Genomic DNA, 16978 nt, shown 5'->3' with positions numbered 1-16978 from the left:
ACGTCTTGTGAATCTTTGTACTTTTGTCCGTTTACTGTATTTATTTTCCCCGATTTGTACTATAAAATTGTGATTTTTTTGGAGTCAAAATGAGAGTACCCCTAAACATATATTTTTTAGGAAAAAAGCACTGATAATAATAATAGTTGTTGATGATGTTGTTTGTTGTTGATATTGTTATTTCATAAAGTATATCAAGGCAACTTTCAGCATACAAAATGAATCAGTCCACAAATATCCATAAAACAAAATTTAAAACATCTGTTAAAGACATAGAATGATGTAGCAGTAAAAAAAATCAGAGGAGTGGGGAAATCAGGGGCTGCCATAGCCTTGTAGGGAACCTACCAGTGGTGGGTGGAACCAGAGATAAAAGTAGGAGGAGCCAGTGGATATGACTCTTAAAGGTAAAGGTACCCCTGACCATTAGGTCCAGTCATGACCGACTCTGGGGTTGCGGCGCTCATCTCACTTTATTGGCCGAGGGAGCCGGCGTATAGCTTTCGGGTCATGTGACCTGTTAAATAGTGGGTAGACATAGCAGACAACGCAGCAATTTCTCCAAAGCAGCTCTTTATTTGTAAGCTGGAACAGAACTGAACAGCAAACAGCTCAGCCAGCCTGCTTTTATAGGCAGCCGGCTGTCAACATTGTAGCAACAACAACCCAGGGTTTCCCGCCTGAATTAACTGACGTGGACCTGAGTGAGGGTGAGAACTTCAATATATAACATGGCCAGCACGACTAAGCTGCTTCTGGAGAACCAGAGCAGTGCACGGAAACACTGTTTACCTTCCCGCCAGAGTGGTACCTATTTATCTACTTGCACTTTGACGTGCTTTCGAACTGCTAGGTTGGCAGGAGCAGGGACCAAGCAACGGGAGCTCACCCCGCCGCGGGAATTCGAACCACCGACCTGCTGATCTGCAAGTCCTAGGCTCTGTGGTTTATCCCACAGTGCCACCCTCGTCCCTGATATGACTCTTACCTTAGTTCAATAGGCTACATTCCAGCCCAGTTTCTCACACACTCACACACATATAAACCCTCTTTCCCACTTACATCCAGGCAAGCACAGAACATGATCACAGTCCCAAGGATACATTCCATCCAGGCAAAAGCAGTCAAGTAGGATGCAAAGCAGGGCCAGTGAGGAGTGTGTGTGACCTTGGGCGAGTCCCGAGTGGTTGATAGAATACCTGGAAGGTCATATTCTGCCCTTGAGGCCTGACGGTCTCCTATTTTAAACGATATACAGTGGTACCTCGGATTAAGAACTTAATTTGTTCCAGAGGTCCGTTCCTAACCTGAAACTGTTCTTAACCTGAAGCACCACTTTAGCTAATGGGGCCTCCTGCTGCCACCGCACCACCGGAGCACGATTTCTGTTCTCATCCTGAAGCAAAGTTCTTAACCTGAAGCACTATTTCTGGGTTAGTGGAGTCTGTAACCTGAAGCGTCTGTAACCCAAGGCACCACTGTAAAGCACACCTGCAAGCCACTTGTAGAAAAAAAACCAGCATATTGGAATTACTGTGCTGCATGCATCAGGATAATCAAACTTTGTGAGTAATGTCCAGTAGTATCTGCATGGTGCTCAAATGTTAAAAATCCCTTCATATGAAATACGGTGCTCCAATCCTTACAACAACCCCATAACACACTACTAACCTCCTAGTGCAGGTGGGGGGCTGAATCTGAAATGGTGTATCTTGCCTAAGGTGCCTGGTGAGGTTTATGACACAGGAACATAGGAAGCCACCTTCTGCTGAATCAGATCATCCATCTCAGTATTGTCTCCTCCAAGGATGGTGAACCTAGCACCTTTCCAATGTTGTTGGACTCCAATTCCCATCAGCTCTGGCCAGCATGGCCTGCTTGGGAACAATGGGAGTTGTAGTTCAACACATTGGGAGGGACACAGGTCCTTCATTCTTCATCTACATAGGTTGGCAGCAGCCCTCCAGAGTTTCAGACAAGGGACGTCCCCACTCCTTCCTAGAAATGCTAGGGATTTCAACTGGGATAATCTGCTCCTGAGCTACAGCTCTTCCCCTTAGAAAGTCAAATCAGGTATTATAATTCCATCGGATAGCTACTATGCTAGATGTACAAGCTCTTGTCTTAAGACAATAATGGACGGAAATAGAGCTGAAAGAGGATCACTGACAAGTGAGAGGAAGTGGCTCCCCGTCTGTGGAATGCTTTTCCCAGGGTGGTTCTGCTGGCACCCTCATTTTACACCTTTAGGTGCCAGGCAAAAACATTCCTCTTTAACCAGGCCTTTGGCTGATTGACACCCAAATAAAAAAACCTTTTAACATGTGTTGGAGGGAATTATTGGGTTGTTCTTGGTTTTTTAAAATTATTATTACACATTATATGTTTTTATATTGTGAATTTATCTTGTGAACCGCCCTGAGACTTGCGGTATAGGGCGTTATACAAATTTAATAAAAAACAAAAAACAAAATATGAGCATGTTTGCCGAAGCACAAATAAATCTTTTGAAAAACCCAACATGCTAAAGAATGCTGACTACCAGCTGGAAAAGAAAACGGGTGGAATGACCTGCTTGAAGGGAATGGCTGGCCGGAACCCTGGAAGGAAGGATGAATAGCTCTAACATTTAGAACGTCATTATTTTCAGGTGGGGTACAATCACATAGCGGAAAATTTGGGTTGCACAATTACAGTACATGGGGAGGTCTTCTGCAATAAACCCACAGCCCAAGGGGGGGAATGGACTAGTATGGAGTGAGACTTGCTTTGGTGGCAACATCATCTAATCTCCTGGCAAACAAATCAGGATGAATGCCCAATAAACCGGTTGCCTGGAAGTGCCCTTTGTTGCAGGTCTCAATCATTCTCTTTGTGATGCTTTGGGAAGGTCGCAAGCAGGACATAAGTGTGGTGATCCTCACAGTTTGTCTTCAGAGGCCGGTGCTCTCTCTCTGTCCTTGTTGCATTCAGCTATCACACCTAATCGCCATTCATGGACCTTTCCTACATGAACCAGTGTAATCCATGGCCATGAAGCTCGAGTGGATTAGGCAGCCAAACTCCCTGCCCAGCAGATGCTATGGGGCTGTAGAAATAAAATTCAGTTTGCAGTTGTGTTTCTTGGGTTGCCTCAAGGGGTGTTAATTTTAACAAAACCCTTCGCCTTCTGCCTTTCATCATTTCTTCATCAGGAGCCCCTACACCTCCCACTTCACCCTCCAAAACGTGGGCAAATTGCAGCTTCCGTATTCAGCTCCACTCTTAGAACGCTGCAGCCTGCTCTCCTGCACTCTCCATGCTCCTTGACACTTGTGCTGCTGCTGATTTAAGGATAATGTTGGGAGAGCCTAGTGCTGATTTATGCAGCATCAGCTGTTGCTGAGTCAGCTTCCTCCACTTGCTAAGGCATCAGCTTCATCTCTGGCAGTGCAGAAGTGTGTGTGGAGTATGGTAGGACAACCGCAGGCCGTGCTGGAGACCCTAGAGGAGCCACCTCCATGCCTTTGGTCTGTCCTAATCCATTTAAGAAGCTGTGAAATCTAATGGCTGTCAGCAGCTTGTGTTGCTTCATCCCACGTTAATGACAAATTGTGTGAAGGTGTCCTCTTTTGTTTATTGGGTGCAGGGTCACACCCACTGACCATACTCTCAGTTTTAACATTCCTGCACAGACACACCTATGCATGTGGTTTGTGTGTTAGCTGATATGGAACCTGTGGCTCACTCAGTTCTTTTGGACTCCCAACTCAGCCCCAGACGGCATGGTCTGCTTGTAGTGCAGCAATATTTGGAGGGCCACCTGGTTTTCCATCTGTGCACAGGGCAGCCTTCACCGACCTGGTGCCGTCCAGATGTTTCCGACTGCAGCTCCCATCAGTTCCAGCCAGCACTTGCCTGGAGCCAATAGGAGTTGTAGTCCGAAACATCTGGATGGCCCCAGACTGGTGAAGGGAAGTATGGCCACTGGGAGGCATACCCCTGAGTATGTCAGGGGCAGGTTGCATGGCCAGCATTCACAATCTCCCCTCTCGCTGGCTTGCAAGAGGGGCCTTGGATGTCCTTGAGTTCCTAAAGAAGGGGTGCATGGGAAACTGAGCACTGAGACAAAGGTTTGTGATGGATTGAAAGGGATGTTCTTGCCTGCTTCACTGACCTAGGCAAACTCCATTCCTTCTTAAATGCAAGTCCCTTCTGTGCAGCGTTTCTGCAACCAACGCTGAAGGAAAGAGCTCTGTGCCAAGAATTTACCCTGGCATTCTCACCACCTGACGCCGAGTAGCAGTAATAGCATTGTTGCCAGGTCAACTTTTCACAAATAAGACACACCATGGAGTGCCCTTGCCAAATTCTATGGAGTTCTTGGGCAGCCTGAGGAGTTAAGATGCGTCCATTATTATGCTGAACGTGGAGCTATGGTGTATTGGAGAGATTAATCAGACTTTAAAATAAAGGAGTGCCCTTCAGCTATGTGGCATTTTTTTAGGGACAACAGTCATGACTGTGCTACCTAAGAAAATCTGTGTGTAATTATGCAAGCTGGGTTACCAGGAAGACAAAACCCCTGCGGGCATTTCTATGGAAATGAGGTCAGCTAAGAAAGCATCTCCAGGAAGTTTGGGTGGTTCCACCTCACACAACCCTTTTTAAAGATTACAGGACTGATCAGGCTTAAGCTTTCCATGCCTGACATGGTGTTCCAGACTTCCTTCTTCTGAGCTGCGGCTCTTGTTTCCCAAGAAGCAGTAGCTGACAGGAAAAGCCAGGATTCATTATTAAAAGACAAAGAGACACATTATCTGCTTGAGTGCTGAAGGTACGTCACAGACGTTTTGTAAAGTCCTGGCGTTCCTTTCACGAGAAGGGATGATTTATAGAAAATTGCTGCCAGAGCACATGCACGCCCTGGCAGCAGCAAAATGCAGTTCCCTCCCACCTCCAAGGCTCTTTTATCAGCATCTTAGGAGGTGCCCAATTCATTTGTCCGTGTGAAATCACAAGAGTCAATAGATATTTCTCCTGGATTCTCCACCACTCTCCCAAAAGTTATTTTCTGAACCCAGCAGTATTGCTTTCCCCAAAAAGTCTTCTTTTTCCCATTTCAACAATGCTTGAATTTTAATTTCACACTCAAGGCATAACAACAACAATATAGATCCTAACCACAGTTTTGTGCATGTAATATATCGTAACAGTTGATGATGATGCTAATAATACTAAGAATAATGCTAAGAATAATATAGGTCCCATCGCAGTTACAAGACTGTCCCATGCATGTAATAGACCAGAGCTTCCCAAACGTGGGTCTCCAGTTGTTTTTGGACCACAATTCCAATCATTCCTGACCACTGGTCCTGCTAGCTAGGAATGATGGGAGTTGTAGTCCAAAAAAACTGGAGACCCAAGCTTGGGAAACCCTATAGCATATCATAACATTGAACATATCCAAACTCACCATTAATCGTGTGAGGGCCTTCTCCAGATGTAGGTGGAGTGACAAGGGGGAGGGAGGGCCTTTTGGGTTAAGGCCCCCTCTCTGTGGAATGCTGCCTCTGATGACGTCCACCTGGTGCCAACAATAATATCCTTACGGAACCACACTAAGTCATCCCTTTTATTCCATTCTTTTGAGGGATTATGATAGTCATGCTTATTGCTATTGGGATTTTTTTTGGGGGGGTTGTTATTTTATTATTAAACTTGATTGGTTTTTTTTTTAAGGTGCATATGTATGCTGCCTAGAGACATTTTGTATTCAACAACAAGTAAATCAGATAAATAACAACAAGAAGAATGTCTACTGAGAAGAACATCCCGCTGAATTTATTGGAATCTGCTGCTAAGTATGTACCTTTAGGTTTGCAGCCTAATTGTGCAATCCTACTCATATCTGTTCAGAAGTATATCCCAGGAAATTCAATGATACTTACTCCAGATCATTCAGAGTAGGACTGCAATCTTAAGCACTTTTGCTTATGGATTATTTCAGTGGAAGAGAATTAAGCACGGACTAACTTTTCCATGGGGTCTCCAGTGAGTCTTAAAGCACCATCTGGTATGCAGGCTGAGATCCTAACTGCCTGCAGACTGCCTTGCCAGAGTGGTGCATGCTCTGGTTATCTCCCGCTTGGACCACTGCAATGAGCTCTACGTGGGGCTACCTTTGAAGGTGACCCGGAAACTACAACTAATCCAGAAGGTAAAGTGGCAGCTAGACTTGGTGACTGGGAGTGGCTGCTGAGACCATATAACACCGGTCCTCAAAGACCTACATTGGCTCCCAGTATGTTTCCGAGCACAATTCAAAATGTTGGCACTGACCCTTAAAGCCCTAAATGGCCTCGGTCCTGTGTACCTGAAGGAGCATCTCCACCCCCATCGTTCAGCCTGGACACTTAGCTCCAGCTCCAAGCAGTGAAGCTACAGCGAACCAGGCAGAGGGCCTTTTTGGTAGTGGTGCCCACCCTGTGGAATGCCCTCCCATCAGGTGTCAAGGAAATAAACAACTATCTGACTTTTAGAAGACATCTGAAGGCAGCCCTATTTAGGGAAGTTTTTAATGTTTGATGTTTTAACACATTATTATTATTATTATTATTATTATTATTATTATTATTATTAATAATAATAATAATGTTCTGTTGGGAGCTGCCCAGAGTGGCTGGGGAAACCCAGCCAGATGGCCGGGGTATAAGTAATAAATTATTATTATTATTATTATTATTATTATTATTATTATTTGCAGGATTCCATTCATTATTATTAACTTTAGTTGGATTGTGCCCAGTATTCCTTTTGTATTATTATTATTATATTGCCTAAATGCAAAAGGCGTTTGTGGCACAGATGGCACCTTTATTAGAAAGCTATTTAATTAATATTTCAAAGCATTTATAAACCCCTTAATATATTTTAAATCTATAAGCAGTGTAGACTATGTGCCATATAAAAACAGTGTCTGTTAAAACAAATATAAAGCTTGAAACCAATAAAACAGTGATAAAAAATATAAAAGCAAATAAAACTAATTCAGGGGATTGATGCACAAGACTCTTATGGGTCAGGGAAATCTTGGACAAAAATATGAACCTTTTATAAGAAGTTTGAAGCAACTACAGCAATGTAGGGCAATCCACAGAACAGGAACACCAGAAAATGCCCATTTTCCACTCCCCACCCTATGATATTCTGTGGAGTGCAGTGCCAGAAGTAGAATTTCCCCAGACAATCTCTGTGATCTTACAGGTCTATACAGGGGCAGAAGGTCTTTCAGATAACCTGGTTCCAAGTTATCTAGGGCTCAGTATGTTAACAAGAGGACCTTGAACATTGTTGGGTAGCTGATTGGCAGTTCCTTCAACATCTTACGGGTGTAACATGCTTGTGTCCAGTTGCTCCACTCAATAACCTGGTCTCACCATTCTGTACCAGCTGCAATTCCAGACCAGAACAAAACCAGGAGGGGGGATAATGCTTTAAGAAATGCTACCTCTGCCTGAGCAATATCCAATCTACACTAGGAAATAAAGGTAAATAGTCAAAATACAGTAATAGAATGTGAGAAGAATGTGATAACCCTTACTGTCTTTTAAGATGACACAAATCCCACAGATTTTTTTTAAAAAACACCAACTTGAGCCACACCCATTATTATCCATCATCTGCACCATGTGTAGTCAACGTGGTCCTCTCCAGATGTTGCTGAACTCCAGTTCCCATCATCCCTTACTATTGGCTATGCTGGCTGGGGCTGATGGGAATCGGAGTGCATGGATGACTGGAAGGCACCACACTGGCCACCCTGATCCAGTGTTTCCCAAACATATGTCTCTAGCTGTTTTTAAACTACAACTCCCATCATCCCTAGCTAGCAAGACTAGCATATGGCTTCTCTAAAAGAATAAATGGAACTGTCATTTTTACCCAACCCAGAGTTCCCTTAACAAGCATCAGCTGCCCAGATTATTTGGGGGAAGCTGTGTTCTGTATAAATACCTTTTAAATGGGCGCACAGTTAATTTAAAAATTGAGAATAACACCAGGGATATAGCTATGGAAAAATGCAGTGAAATTTGCTGCCTCCTTGTTACTTATTTGATCAGAGTCTTCATCCTTTTGCCATTTCCACATTTGTTTTTGACTCCTTGACTTTGGGCATCAAGTGGTTTCTAAAGCTTGAGTTGAATCACCTTCCATGTCTTAATTAAATTCTAACACTTTAAAGAAGATCTCAGCTCTCTCTCTCTGGTTTCTCAAGGTTTCTCATTCCAGGGAGAGGGGTTCCCCATCCCAAAATCTGCTCAAAATAAGCTTTTAAGGTTCTCCTCCTTCTCTGATCCAGTCTGAGGTCTAAAAGAAACAGTCAAGAAGATTCAATACTGTCATGTCTTCCCATTCAAATTGCTTTCCTCTCCACTACAGCGTTTATTGATTTTCCAATGCTAACTTCATCTCCCTCCCTCTCAGTACCAGATTAAAGTCTGGAAGGTATTAGATTTGGCATGGAGGGGGGAATATAAGTCTGGGAATGGGAGACATCCCCCACCCCCAGTCACTTTAAAAAAAAAAAAATTCTCTGAAGAGGTTCAGAACGATTTCTTGGGGAAATGAAGATGCTGAGATATAATAACTTCATCTTTGCCTTCTTCCTTGCCTTCAAGGTGATGATGACACCTTATCATTTGGGAATCTTGATTGTTACTTTCCATAGACTGCTGTACACAGAGGCAACCACAGAAGAGGCAGACAACGGAGGGGGTGGGGTGGGGAGAAGGTGGCACCAAAGTTTTATTTTAAAAATTAAAGTGGGGTTCTGCGGTAGCCCAAACATTGCACAAGGCTTTTTAAAGTAGCAGGAGCGCTTGCTCTTCATCGCTGCAAAGCTCCCTTTCTTTGTGTGTGTATTTTTATATTTATATATATATATATGCTTGGGGAAGAACTCAAACGACAAAGAGTCTTTATTTCCGGGAGAAGACTTCAAAATACGTGCTAGAAATGGACAATTTGAGTCCTTTCTTTCTCCGCCGCCCCCCTTCCAACATGCAAAGCTAAAAGAGGAGGGGAAAAAAAAGAGAATTAAAATCAACCACGTGGTAGATCTATGCCTTTAAAAAATATATACAAAAAACCCCACCACACTTTGCCACCTCCAGTTGCATTTATGTTCCTTCACCCTGTTCAGGGGAAGAAAAAAAAAGAACAACAACACCAAGAGGGAAAGATTTTAAGTCTCTCCTAGATGGACGTATCTCAGGGATCAGCTTAGGTGACAAGAAGGCGCATCTTGCGTGCAGGGGGAAAACCCGGGTGGCGCTTGGCTTTTTATTTAGCAGGACTTGCCATGGCTGGTAGGAAAAGGCGAGGATGACCCAGGAGAGGGAGAGCCGCGGGCGAGGGGCTTCTCCCCAGGCTGGCGAGAGCTGGAGGTTTTTGGAGGCAACCAGGTTGGAAGGACTCTTCCAGGTCTCCCTTTCTCCTCGCCCCGCTCAGGAAGCCTGGGAGCGCCTCAGAAATCATCTCCCAAGAGGACTTTAAGTTTGGAGCCACCTTCTGCTGCTGCTGCTGCCTTCATCTTCACCACCTCCTCCTCCATCTCTGAAGATCTTCCCACCCCCACCCACCTCTCCTGCCCCTTCTCCTCCTCTCCTCCTGCCTTTCCCCCTTTCTCTCTCTCCCCACCACCCCCGTTCTTGTTGTTGTTGTTAGAAAGCCTTCTTGCACCCCCTGGTGCTCTTGCGTTTTGTGTGTGGTAGGCAAGGAGATTGTCTTCTCTCTCTCCCTCTCTCGCTCCCTCTTGGTTGCTCATTATTCAGAGAGAGACACACAGAAGGGTTGAGTGAGAGAGAGAGAGAGAGAGACGGATATCTCAGGTCATCTGCAGCTGCAGCAAGCCAGTGAAGGAGCGAGGGAGAGGGGGAGAGAGAGAGGGGAGGGAGAGGAGAGAGAGAGAGGGAAAAAAAGCAGGGAAAAAGATGGCGATCCTCCATTGCTGAGACCTGGCAAGGAGCACATGAGAACCTCAGCAAAGAGAGAAAAAGAAAGGAGCAACTTCCACAACAATTGCAAGAAGAAGAAGAAGAGGAGCCAGAGGCAGGAGCAGACCAGGGGGGAAGGACCCAGCCGCCGCCACCACCAGCAACCGGGACCTTCCTGTAAGTTCTGGCCTTTGAAGCCCATCTCGGGTCTTGGAGGGGAAAAGAGCAAAGCGAGGTTCTCCTTTTTTGGCTGTCCCACCAAAGCCACCTTGGGGGGGGGGGAGCTTGGAGAAGCGAGGAGATCCATTCATTCAGGGCGAGCTGGAGGAATTCGAGCACGCAAAACACAAGGTGGTGGTGGCGGCGGCGGACCCGGTGGTTTTGTTGAGCGAGGAGAGAGAGAGAGAGAGAGGTCTCTCTGTGTCTCCTGTAATGGGGGAGGAGGAGGTGGTGGTGGTGGTGGAGCTGGTGGGAGGAGGAGGAGGAGGAGGAAGGCAGGCAGTTAATTAATTTTGTGTTGTTGTTGCATTTGAGGCGGCTGTGGGGCGAGAGGGAGAGAAGTGCGAGGAGCGCCGCCGAGAAGTGTGTTGCGGGGGGCACTTGGGGGTTTGGCTGTGCGGGGAAGTGACTGGATCTCCCAGGCGCTGGGAGAAGAGAGAGAGGCGGCCGGGGGGGAGGTGCGGAGAGGGAAAAAGCTCTGTAGAGCTGCCTCGACCGGTGACCTCTTTCTTTCTTTCTTTCCTTCCTTCCTTCTTTTCTTTCTTTGCTTTCTCTTTCTCTCTCTCTCTTTCTGCGCCTCCTCTCCTCTCCTCCTTCCAAAATCTGGTCCCTCTCTCTCAGGCAGGTAGACTGGACCTTCTTCTTTTTCTCCCCCCCCCCCAATTACACACCCCCACACCCCAGGCATACACAACCAAGGCTCTCTCTCCCGCCTTTCCTCAAGTTGAGCTTGGTGAGGGTCCTTCCTTTCTGAAAAGGGTTGCCTTGGAATAGGACAGCGGTGGAAGCTTGGAGAGAAGCCATTACAACACAGTTTTTTGCTCTTGCTTTGAGAAGGGAAGAAAGGGAAAAGAGAGAGAAAGAGAGTGTGGGGGGGGTGTTTCAACAGAGAGCCTCACTTCTTGCTCGGTTCCCTGGTGTCCATGGCTTTCCAGGGAATGAGAAGCAGCTGAGCTTTTCCCCCCTTTCATTTCCCTCCTCCCCCCCTCTTTCTTTATCTCCTTGTCCTCCATTTGCAAGCTGTCTGCTTTGGTTCCAGTCCAGACTCCAAAACACAAAGCTACTCCTCTTTCGCGCGGGGACACACACAATCTCCAGGCGTTTCTCTTCTCCTCTCTTGGAGTCACCCTCTTTCTTCCCTGAGCTTTATAGTTTCTACTTCTGCATGAGGGTGTGTGTGTGTGTGTGTGTGCAAAGGAAAGGGGAGATCCTGGCTCTGGAGATCTGGAGAGATCTCAGCTTGCAATCCTCTGTTGTGATGAGATTCTCAGCCTTTCTTTTTTCCAACCCAGAGAAAGTTTGCTCCTCTTGGTTTTTGGGGAAGGACCTTCTAGGAAGGGGGGAAAAGGTGGCGAGATACGAGGTTGCTTTCTGCTGATGCTTTTGTGTGCATGCCTGCTTGTCTCATGAAGCTACTTGCATGTCTAAGAGGAAGTGAATAGTTGGACAGAGGGCTGTGATCTGAGTCAGGTAAGCCATGTCATGTTCTCTAGCTCCACCAGAAAATGGAGGAGAGGGAGAGCAAGGGCAGGCTTTTCCAGTAGACAAAGCTGAGATGGGAAGTGCTCATGCAATTATGGATGTTTCTCCATTTTTTTCTGAAGCTTTGTTGGCAAAGCCGGGCTTGACATTTTTTCCCCTCCAGTGAGCAATGTTTTTTGATGTCTCTTCTCTTTCTGACTCCAGGAAATGGACGATTTGAGGAAGTTTCATAGATTCTTTTCATAGATTCTCCAGAGACAGACAGAGAGTGAGAGACCTGTGCTCAAAAGGACATATTTCCCCCCTGCTTCTTTTATAGTTTCATTTTTGAAACCAACCCCTTTTAGATGTAACTTTTGGGTTGAACTTCATGGCCTTCAAGAGGCTGCCTCAGTTGACCAAAGACGTGCTTTATTTTTTGTGTGTGGAGAAAATGGAATAGCTAAATATCTGATGAGCCTGGCAGCGTTCTTCTGCAGAATGACATGAAATCAATGTCAATCAAGCAAATTTTGTGTTAGCCTCGCAGTGGACATTCCAATTGATGGTATCTTCTGGAAGTGTTGCAATTTTGGTAAATAATTTGGAGCTGCGTATGTACTTTTATTTTTTATTTAAAAAAAATGAATCATGCAATTATGAGTATCTCTGAAATTCCATAAGGCATCTTAAAGGCTCTGTAATTCATGGAGGAATTTCTCTCATTGCCCCCCCCCCCTTCCTAAACCTGACCCTAAACATCAATTATGGAGCTTAGAAATGTTGGAGTTTCATTAGAATTATCATCATGATCCAGCCAAACCTAAGTACATTTAAGTTCCATTGATTTCCATGGAAGAGTTACAGTGTGGTCCTATACATATCTACACAGAAGTAAGCCCTATTGAGTTCAGTGGAGCTTACACCCAGGTAAGTTGTGTGTAGGACTGTAGCCAGCATGCACTTGACTCTTTTCCATTGAAATCAGCGAGATTTTAAAATGCTGACATTTGTCTGGAACATGAATTCTATTTTTAGATGTAATTATGGAATGCTAATATTTCAACAATATGATGGCAATTCAGAAAAAGATGGTATTTTTCTTCTTCTCACCTTTGTTTCCAGCTTCTAATTAGGAATACTCTAGGGTCATCTAAAGTTGATGAAAAATTAAATCTGCAGAGTCATCAACAGTAGCTCCAGCCTAACACTTTACTGTGCCTCAAAACAATGACCATGAATATTAAGAGTGTAATTAATTCTCTGTTTGAGAAGTTGGTAACCAGAGGGTGAAATAATGAAAGTGAGGTAGCCAAAATGTTTGAAATGCTGAGAGGAGTTTGGGTTTCCATAGTAAAACTGCAAAAGCAAACTTAAGTGATAGAAATGTAGATATATGTGTGTATGTCACAGATCACCATAAGATAAGGAAACTCCCACCTTGAATTATATGCAGTCAACAAAATTGTAATTTCTGAAAATGTTAAATTTTAGATGATAGACCTTGGTGGTTTTATCTATGTTATCTACGTTACTGATAAAACACTAGCCCTATTAAAAAAAAATCATGGGGAATATTTGATTTTACTACTTAACTTTTGATTGTGGTTGTACATTTCTGTCCTCAAACTTCTGAGTTCTTTCTAGCTGGTGAACAAAGCACAATGTTTCAGTGCGAGACATTCATTGCATACTCTTTAATGATGTTGTGGTAGGCCCATTCCATTGCTCGCTGATGCCAATGAGTTCCATTTTTCATTTGTTTTAGTAGACACGGCTATTGTTTTCTTCCCGTGATGAATCTGTTCATATGCACAATATCTGTTCATAAGAACTTGGTTTACCTGATTGAGAGGTATGGATGGTTTCTCTCTGATATATGAAGGTAAAGATTGCACAGGCAGAATTAAATATACAGGGCAATTGGTAGAGTTAGGGTAAATGGTCTTTTGCAAGAGACCTGTTTTAAACTCAGCTTGAAGATGGTTTCATCATCAGTGGTTGGTGACGGGTGTTGCAAAACAAACAAACAAACAAACAAAGGCCCAAGACGCTTCTTGCTAATAAAAACCACTTTGACTAGGACAACTTCCATCAAAAGCTGTGCTATTCACTTTGCATTGACACCGCAATCATACTTCTTGCTCAGAAAATAGAAAAGAGTTTTTAAGAGCTATTTTGCACATGTGTGTCTCAGTACTTGGTGAAACAAAATAAAAAAAATTCCTTCCAGTAGCACCTTGGAGACCAACTAAGTTTGTTACTGGTACTGTATGAGCTTTCGTGTGCATGCACACTTCTTCAGATACTTGATGGTCCCTCTTGACTTGCATGGAATATGTGAACTGCAATCCATTGTGCTTGAGATGGTGTCAGCTGATCTGGTGTTGGAGCTTGCTTTGAGATTCTTTGAGAAAATTACTGATGCACCCATAACATACTGGCTGCTTATCTACTTGTTTCTTCAGTGAGTTAATTTTATTTTCGGATTCCTTTCTCTTTTGGGCTTGTAGTTGAGTTTGTCTTGAGGAGATGAGGGGGAGGGAAGTAGTTTATCGCCCTTTCCCGTGGAAATCGGAGATATCATTCAGTTGTTATCCTATGCATGAATGTTCCACAAGGTGAAGAATTTGCCATGTTCATAATGAGATGATGAACACAGAAACTAGTGGAAGAAAATGTAGGTCTTTTGAAGATTTAGCTTGATATTCAATGATCAACGTCAACAGTAGTCAAAAGCTCCTCAGATTTGCTTTTCTTTTTAATTCTCTGTGCTTTGGGGGTCCTCGGTGACCCAAAGGGATGTAAAAAATGGAGAACTTTCTCCTACAACCTGTGATATTTCACACTTCATGTATTCTCCTACAATACCAGGTGTATCACTCAACGTTTTCTCAAAACCTGGCTTGTAGCTGAGATTGTTTGTAATTTAAGCATTTCATTAAAATGGGAGGTCAGTAAAAGTGAGTTCAAGGTAAGGGATGTCTAAATGACCCTTAAAGTGATTTTTAAAAAATACAAAACCCTCCACTAATTTGGTGTTGATGTAGCTGTTAAGGAGGTGTTAAACATTTGTTGTTGTTTGATCAGATCCTTGGGTGGATTTTGAATTGCAGGAAAAATATATGAGTGTCAATTAGAGTTCAAAGGAACTATCGCTGCTGAATCTAGATGTCATCCTTGATAGGAATCTTCCATCTCTTGTAGCAAATGTATACTTCTTTGTGCTTCCTGCATTTTCTCTGTACTGTAAGCCATAATCCTTAATATGATTTCATATTTATATTTTATATTGCCAAATACCATTTATTTATTTATTAAATACCCTAAATGGTGGTGTATGTGACCCCGATATATTAATGGGGTATGTGACCCTGATATATTAGTGGGGTGGTTTTTAGGAACTTAGGAGGGTTGAAAATGAAATAACTATCACAATTATATACGGAGACAAGTTGTGTTCCAATATCAGTTGGCCAGATGGAATTTTATGGTGACAATTAATGGTAGAAAGAAATACACGTTTCATGAAAATAATTTTATTGCTAGAAAGGAAGTACTGAAGTCTTATAATAATCCAAATCTAAGTTTTGAGAAAGGCTAGTCAAAGAGAATATTCTTGAAATATATATTCTTGGGTGTGGGAATAGTGGAGGTAAGCTAAAAGCAACTTCTGCAATGTTTCTATGGATTATATTCAATATTACACACTTAGAATTGCACCAGATTTAAGACTCTACTAATCTTCCCTGTAATGTAGCTAATTTCTCCAATGAAGCTGAAGAACATAGGCCTGTCATTAAAACTGAGAGAAAACACAAAGAGAATGAAATTTGTGGGTATTGATGAATGTCTATGTAAAGACAGAAGTTCAAGCACAATGCTGGTTAACACTCATTGTTGAGGCTGGGAGGAAGTAGGTGGACAAGTCTATCTCTAGTTAGCTAACCTGTAACCAAGAGTTCACCAGGCTTTAAGGCGTTGCAAAGAGCAATCTTGAAGGAATAGAGGATCCTTATCTTCTGCTGACAAATCAAGAAAACCATGCTTAATAGGTACTGATTGTATCAGGTTCTTGAGGAAGTACTAATTTGTCTTTGGACCGCCTGCTTCTTTTTCAGTGAGTATTATAACAATAACCATGGCTAGAAAGCTATTGTATTTGGATGCTTGCAGCACTTTCCCCAAATTGGATGGCTGTCTTTTATTTTAATAGGGATGTGTCATATTTCAAGTATCAGAAGTGAATTGCACTAAATAACTCCTATGGTGGTGATTTCTACAAGGAAAAAAGGTTGGGTCAGGCCAAATGTTTGCCAGATTTTTGATACTAGGAGCAGAGTTCATTCATTCATTCATTGAAAGGGGGTTGGACTAGATGACCGTTAGTGTCCCTTACAACTCTACAATTGTATGATTCCAAGAGGGTTGTTGTATTTTTGTATTTAACTTCGAGGCACGTTTCACTCTTGTACTAAAATAGACACCTATGTCATCTTTACAAAGGGGTAGGCATTTGGTAGCACAGCTACCATATTTTCTAGGGAATGGTATTTTGGGGGAGGTCTTCTGTCGCTTCCCAGCGCATCCTTATTCCATCCCTGGAAAAATGTCACTGCCATTATATTGGCAGAATGTTGTGTGCATGAGAATCAATTCTTTTAAGGGCCTTGCTAGAGGCACAGGTTAGTGCATGCGTGCAACAGGGTGGCTTAATGTTTTAACCCCCCTGGCAGCCCCTCTGGTTGCATTAAGTTGGGGCATTGCTTAGACCAGTGGTGGCCAAACTTGGCCCTCCAGCTGTTGTGGGACTACAATTCCCATCATCCCTGACCACTGGTCCTGTTAGCTAGCAGTGATGGGAGTTGTAGTCCAAAAACAGCTGGAGGGCCAAGTTTGGCCACCACTGGCTTAGGCGAACTAAAGAAACCCTTTTATTCTTGCAATGAGTAATTATGGAGTCATCGCAACAGTGTACTAGTTGATGAATAGACTAGTTTATGGAGGCTATTTTTTAATACGAGTAAAAGAAAGTTCACGCGGCACACCAGTGTTGCAACAGGTACTTAAAAAAAACGTATTTGTCACTTACTGAACCCCAAAATATTCGGCACAGCCAGTACTTAAATATCTGAACCTTGGATGGATGTTACTTAATTTATTTATAAATGTATAATCCCCACTTCCCTAAGAAATACAGTAAGGCGGAATACAGAATGCTACATTGAATGTTGAAGATCATGATAGCACTCGTGAAGTCTTTGGCTACGAGAAATACAGGAGCCACAAGCATAGGTGACTGAAGATTTAGGCAAGTTTAT

At 43.4% G+C, this 16978-nt stretch overlaps 1 protein-coding gene across 6 annotated transcripts in view; it reads left to right on the top strand.

Moving 5' to 3' along the window:
* Nucleotides 1-9268: 9268 nt before the first annotated feature.
* Nucleotides 9269-16978, top strand: part of ZNF462 (zinc finger protein 462) — a 146136-nt gene continuing 138426 nt past the window's right edge. The window contains exons 1-2 of one of the 6 annotated variants that reach the window (XM_082204459.1): nt 9273-10154; nt 11883-12252. The gene's annotated coding sequence lies outside the window, so the exon portion shown is untranslated. Of the gene's footprint in view, nt 10155-10540; nt 10560-11882; nt 12253-16978 lie in introns of those variants that run through there. The other 5 variants (XM_082204463.1, XM_082204461.1, XM_082204458.1 and 2 more) reach the window with 5 other exon arrangements.

The sequence above is a fragment of the Podarcis vaucheri genome, assembly GCF_965113315.1.
Source record: "Podarcis vaucheri genome assembly, chromosome: 17".
Classification (NCBI taxonomy): Eukaryota; Metazoa; Chordata; class Lepidosauria; order Squamata; family Lacertidae; genus Podarcis; species Podarcis vaucheri.
This window is presented reverse-complemented; position numbering and strand designations above follow the sequence as displayed.